At 35.6% G+C, this 6531-nt stretch overlaps 1 non-coding gene across 1 annotated transcript; it reads left to right on the top strand.

Moving 5' to 3' along the window:
• The first annotated feature begins 3300 nt into the window (after positions 1–3300).
• Positions 3301–3407, top strand: TRNAL-CAA (transfer RNA leucine (anticodon CAA)). Its single transcript has 2 exons — positions 3301–3338; positions 3362–3407. It is a non-coding gene; the product is annotated as a tRNA-Leu (tRNA).
• The last annotated feature ends 3124 nt before the right edge of the window (positions 3408–6531 follow it).

Raw genomic sequence — 6531 nt, 5'->3', positions numbered from 1 at the left:
GTACTCGCAGCTCATTTAGAAGCAGAGACAGGGCAATACAGAGAAAAACATGTAGGATCCATATTTACTCACACTGCAATATTTAAGAAAGTTCAGCACAAGCTCAACTATAGAAAACAGCATTATTTGGGAGAAATAAAGATTCCAAGAAGAAATTCAGCAAGAAATGTGAAGATACAAATTCTTCATCAGAAATGTGGGCTGAATCTTTTGGACCTACAGCATGAGCTATGTTAAAGTGAGAGAAATGACTTCCATATGACCTAAGCATCCCTTGGAGGCCATAAAAATGAGCTCCCCTTGCTATACTCTTTCCTTTTAGGTACAAGTAAGATTATTTTATTGGATGGGAGATAGCTAAGAATCTTAGATACTAGAAAGTCTATATTGAGGGACCAACTTTATAGAGCAGTGCCCTTGGAATGATATAGCTTTTCTTCCCAGTTAGGAACTTGCATTTGACCACTGCAGAGAGAAGAAGAAAAATTCTGAATTTATAGTTTACTGTTCAGACAACTCAGAAAAAGCCAGTAGATTTACTTTAAATTTAGCAAATCAACATTCCTCTGTTCCTCTTTTCTTTCCTTTCCTCCTACTCTCTTCCCTCTTTCTCTTCCTTTCAAAAGTATGTGTTTTATTTTATTTTCTTATAATTTAAATTATTTTATTTGCATACGTAATATATCATCCAAATACACAATTATGCATATTTACTATATACATATGTTTAATTAATATACATTTGCTATAATTACATATATTCAAATACATCATTATGTATTATATATTAACTATTTTATAACTATATAAAATTATACTATCCATAATCACATTGATATGTCATATTAACATGTATTGCTGCTCTGTATACAAAAAGCCAAGATTCAATCCCTGATACTTTCTGGTCCTTTGCACACTCCCAGATCATCCCAATCGTGGAGGTAGGAACAGCCCCTGAACACTGCTGAGTGTGGCCCAAATATTTTTTAAAATTTAAATATGCATATGGAGCTGGAGCGATAGCTCAGCGGGTAGGGCATTTGCCTTGCATGTGGCTGACTGGGGTTCGATTCCTCCATCCCTCTCAGGGAACCTGGCACAACCAAAAGGCAAAGTCTAGCAAGCTACCCGTGGCATATTCAATATGCCAAAAACAGTAACAACAAGTCTCACAATGGAGATGTTACTGGTGCCTGCTCGAGCAAATCAATGAGCAATGAGATGACAGTGACAGTGATATAATACATATACTAGTAATGAATTTATAATAACCTAAAAATTCTGTGCCACAAATCTCTTTATATTAGTTATGCATGGAATAATGATTTTTTTATTCATCAGAGAGCATCTATACTCTGGTGACTTCATGTAGCCTACGTGTACTGTAAACTATACAACTAGCTTTACATAATCACACATTAGGACATTTGTGCAATCAATAAATGACCTTTTAAAGCATTTTATCAGAATTTATAACTCATTAAGAAACGCATGTCTATTTTCTTGTCTTATTTTTTTTTGTTTTGGGGCCACGCTGGCTGTGCTCAGCACCTACTCCTGGCTCTACACCCAGGAATAACTCCTGGCAGGGCTCAGGAGACCATATGGATGCTGGAGATCGAACTTAGGTTGGCCATGTGCAAGGTCAATGCCCTATTCATTGTACTATCTCTCTAGCCCTCTAGCCCCCACAAGTATATTTTCTGGTTATATAAAATGCTAGATAACATTAATTTGTCCTTCCTCCTCCCGCAAGAAGCTTAGGTTTATTGAGTTATTCCCACAACAGTGCCCCCGAGGCACACACAATTCCATCAAGCACTAATAATCTTATATTGTTTTTCTCTTTCCTGTATGTCACTTGCATGGCTTATTTAGCAGTGTCCTTTTTGTATAGACACAGGAAGACAGTTTATGCTATGCTTTGTAAGATGAAAGTTAATTGACTCCAAAATAATATTTAGTCCTGGGTATTATGTTTCAGACCACAGTCCTCAGGCCAGGTTAGTCTTTCCTAATCCCAGCAGGGTCCTTATTCAGTTATTTCTTTGGGGGTTATGACAGAGTTTGTTCCATGACCAAGCTTTTAACTTATTTTACTTATGGTGCTTAGCTTTTATCCTTTCAGTGTGAGAGTAGCTCAGGGCTTGCCCAGAGTCCATCTAGTCCCTTCATTGGGACCCTGCATTTGGAGTGCTAAGAACTAAAGGCAACTGAGGTTTAAGTCAAGTAAATATGGATGTCAGAAGTAAATGTTATTTGGAGTCAATTAGCTCCCATGTAACAAAAACATAGCGTCAACTATCTTCCTGTGTCTATATAAAAAGGACATTGCTAAACCATGCAAGTGACATAAAGGAAAGAGAAAAGCAACATAGGATTATTAGTGCTTGTTGGAATTGGGTGTGCCTCAGGGGCACTGTTGTGGGAGTAGCTCAATAAACCTAAGCTCCCTGCAGTAGAATCAAGGACCCAATTTTATCCAACAGTAAAATATGTATAGTGGGGTCAGAGAGAAGAAAATGGCTAATACATTTGTATTTCATGCAACCGATGTGGGTTCTATCCCTGACACTATATGGAAACCTGAGTACTCCCTTTATATTTTAGACAAAATTTTAGCAAGCTGCAATATATATATATATATATATGTATAGTCTAATAGACTTTATTCCAGGTATACATATTTGATGTAACATTCATATTTTGATGAACCTCATGAAAAATAATGAAGAAATAATACATTTGGTTTTTGCAAAACTTATAATCATTTTGTGTAGAGATAAATATTTGAAAAATATAAGCTCCTTTTTATGATAGACTTCCTATCAAATCATGAATAGTATAAAAGAGTTCAAGTTCATTAGTCCTGGTAAAGCACAACTAAACTAAAACAAATAAAATCTATAACAAAGCATTAATTAAAACACAGTATCATACTACTTCATGATAGAAGAAGGCGAATTCCCCTAGTGTTGGGAAGAATGTGAGTATATCTGCTCTTACACAATACACGTACTGTTCTACTGGCTGTCTTAACAAGAATATATCACTGTCACTATCATCCTGTTGTTCATCGATTTGCTCAAGTGGGCACAAATAATGTCTCCATTGTGAGACTTGTTACTGTCTTTGGCATAGCGATTATGCCATGGGTAGCTTGCCAGGCTCTGCCGTGTAAGCGAGATACTCTCAGTAGCTTGCCGGGCTCTCCGAGAGGGACAGAGGGATCAAACTTGGGTCGGCCATGTGCAAGGCAAACACCCTGTGGCTGTGCTATTGCTCCAGCCCAGCAAGAATGGCAGGATGGCTGAGTGGTCTAAGGTGCCAGACTCAAGCTCTGCTTCCCCAGCGCTGGGGGTTCTGGTCTCTAAATGGAGGTGTGGGTTCGAATCCCACTTCTGACACATGATCAGCAAGAATAATACAAAAGAAATGTTTATTAGTAAAGTTATAAATCATGGAGAAGTAAATCTTCATTTCTTTACCGCTAGCCCAGGTGTTTATGGAGAAAGCTCTAAGGAGTTTACTAAAATGTTGCTATAACTCACAGCCTTTCTAGTTTGCGGAATATAAATTTTAATAAAGTCAGCATTATTCCTCTATACTAGAAATAAACAAATTGAAAATTAGGAAGACACAACTTACAATAAAACATAAAATATGGAAAATATTAGGAGCATTCGTATAAATTGAAAACATGGCAGTTATAGAGACATTTTTGATTCATATCATAGAACGTATATAAAAGGTATGTAAAATTATTATAACTTTTACATATGTTCTATGAAATGAATCTGAAAGTTTATTTTCCATTTTATATTTGGAGAATCTTTATATTTGGAGTATATTTTACTGTTCTTCTGTCAACATTATGCCTCATAAACATTGTTATATACATACTGTTTGTGAGCCTTACACTAACCTTTTTTGTAATTTTTTAATGAATCACCATGAGATACAGTCGTTACACTAACCTTTAGCCAAAAGCAATAAACTTACATTTCCAGGAAGAGGCAATGAAATTAAAAACAACATTTATTAAAATGTACCGTAATAGAACATAAATCTAAGTCAACTATTTACCTGGCTTTGAAATCATGCATTCAAAAAATGTAATTTAAATGTTTCTTTCCTGAGTTTTTGAGGAAAATGAATATAATTCTATAATACCAAGAAAGATTATAAAAATTGTTAGAGATACATGTTTTTATAATTGTTTTATCCTTTTTTTTTTTTTTTGCTTTTTGGGTTACTCCTGGCTCTGCACTCAGGAATTACTACTGGCGGTGCTCAGGGGACCATATTGGACGCCGGGAATTGAACCCGGGTTGGCCACGTGCAAGGCAAACGCTACACCCGCTGTGCTATTGCTCAAGCTCCTGTTTTATCCTTTGAATATATTGAGATAAATGGCTCAAATCTGTTAAATATTAACATGACATGGGGAAAGTAATTAAAACAAAGTAAGAGAACACAGACTTCTAAAAATAATTTACACAAAACAGAAATGTTTTGCATATTGCCATTAAATTCTTTGTCACTAACATTTGAGTGGAAAGGCATCTTGCGACTCAAATATGTAATAGTTATAGAATGTAAACCTTTTGAGGGCAGGTACTTGATTTAGTTCACTGATGTCAATAAATATTCACAATATTAATTTGCAACGTTTGCCAGATAGTCATAGTCAATATATATTCATTAAGCAAATTAATGAATAATAGATTTTTTTTTAGTGAATCAGGGGTGGGGTGGGGGATGTGACTGGGGGTGGGAGAGATAATGGGTACTGGTGGAATAACAGATTTCTTTAAATTAACTGTTGACACTTTAATACTATTAGTGACATTCTTCTGATTTAAAATTTTAAATGAAGATAGTTTTCAAGAAGATAATAATGGCATTTTTTTTAACTAAGACTATTTTTTTCTGTGATAGCATTAAATGATATATAAAATACCCATAACAGTTTTTGATGTAAAACATTGGATTAGTTAATTACAGATACTGTAGAGACACAAGTAAAATAAGAAAACTGGAGATTTAAAGAAATACAGGAGGAGAAAATTTGTTAACAACTATCCCTAAAGATATTATGTAGGCTTGACTCTCAGTCTCAATTGTCAATTGGCAATTTAATACAAGAAGTCCTCAGCTAGCTACCACGAACATTACCTTGAGTCTATTAGTATAGCTAATCCCATCATGTAGATAGATATTTTACATATCCAGGACCTATAGGACCCATGGGTTTCTTTTTTCTTGTGGGAGTATGAAATAAATGAGATATTATCCCATGAAATCTCATGTATTATGCATATACACATATACAATATTGAATGATCAAATTACATAGAGGAAAAGTGTATTCTTGCTTACTTTAACAAAAGAGTATTTCCTTCACAAATAGAAGCCTTCATTCTGTATAATCTATGCCATAGTATAATCTGATTCATATCCTCCATTGTATTAGATTTGTGTCATTGAAAGCTGTGACTTTAAACTGGGAAGGGTTTTAGCCAAAACAGAGGAGGTTGACTTACTTTGCGATCCCTTCTGTACAGCATTGATGAGACAGTCGTCGTTCTCTGAGACCTAACAATTGGAGTAAGCAAGGCATCCGAGCTGCTTGGAATAATTTAGCAAATCATTTTTTAGGAAGTTCAAAACAGTCCCTTATTCTATGTTTGCATAATTATAAATAATTTCTTTAGTGTTTATAGAAAATCATTTTCCTCTTTGTAGATTACTGTCAGGTTGAAAAAACATTGCTCATGGTGAGCTGGGTAGCTTTTGCACCATTTCAACGTGTTCTTTACAAAGCTCTTATGGGAGAAAGAAGAAAAGTGCCTGCCATAGAGGCAGGTTGGGGCTGGAGGTTGGGGAACTGGGAGGGAAACTGGGGACATTGGTGGAGGGAAATGTAAACTGTTGGAGGGATGAGTGCTTGGAACTTTGTGTGACTAAAACCCGATCATGAACAGCTTTGTAACTGTGTATCTTATGGTGATTCAATTATTTATTTTAATATATTTTTAATGAATTACTGTGAGATACAGTTACAGACTTATAAACTTTTGTGATAATGTTTCAGTCATAAAATGATGGAGTACCCATCCCTCCACCAGTGCCCATTCTCCACCACCAATGTTCCTAGCATCACCCCCATTCTCCCCCCATGGCAAGCACATTCCCTTTTATTCTCTCTCTCCTTTTGGGTGTTATGGTTTGCAATACAGGTAGTAAGTGCCCATCATGTTTGGTCCATAGTCTACTTTCAGCACGCATCTCCCATGCCTAGAATTTATTTAAATTATATTTTTTAAAATTATGTTTTAAAACAAAACAAAACAAAATCCATGTTCCTGTAATCACCACAGTTAAAAGGTGATGGTGCGGTGTTGTGAGATGTAATCACACCAACATAGAGTCAAATGGCCCAAGTATATTTTTTTTTTTGCTTTTTGGGTCACACCTGGCTATGCACAGGGGTTAATCCTGGCTTTGCACTCAGGAATTACTCCTGGC

Source organism: Sorex araneus, chromosome X, assembly GCF_027595985.1.
Source record: "Sorex araneus isolate mSorAra2 chromosome X, mSorAra2.pri, whole genome shotgun sequence".
Lineage (NCBI taxonomy): Eukaryota > Metazoa > Chordata > Mammalia > Eulipotyphla > Soricidae > Sorex > Sorex araneus.
Note: the sequence above shows the minus strand (reverse complement) of the source record. Positions and strands in the feature narration are given on the sequence as shown.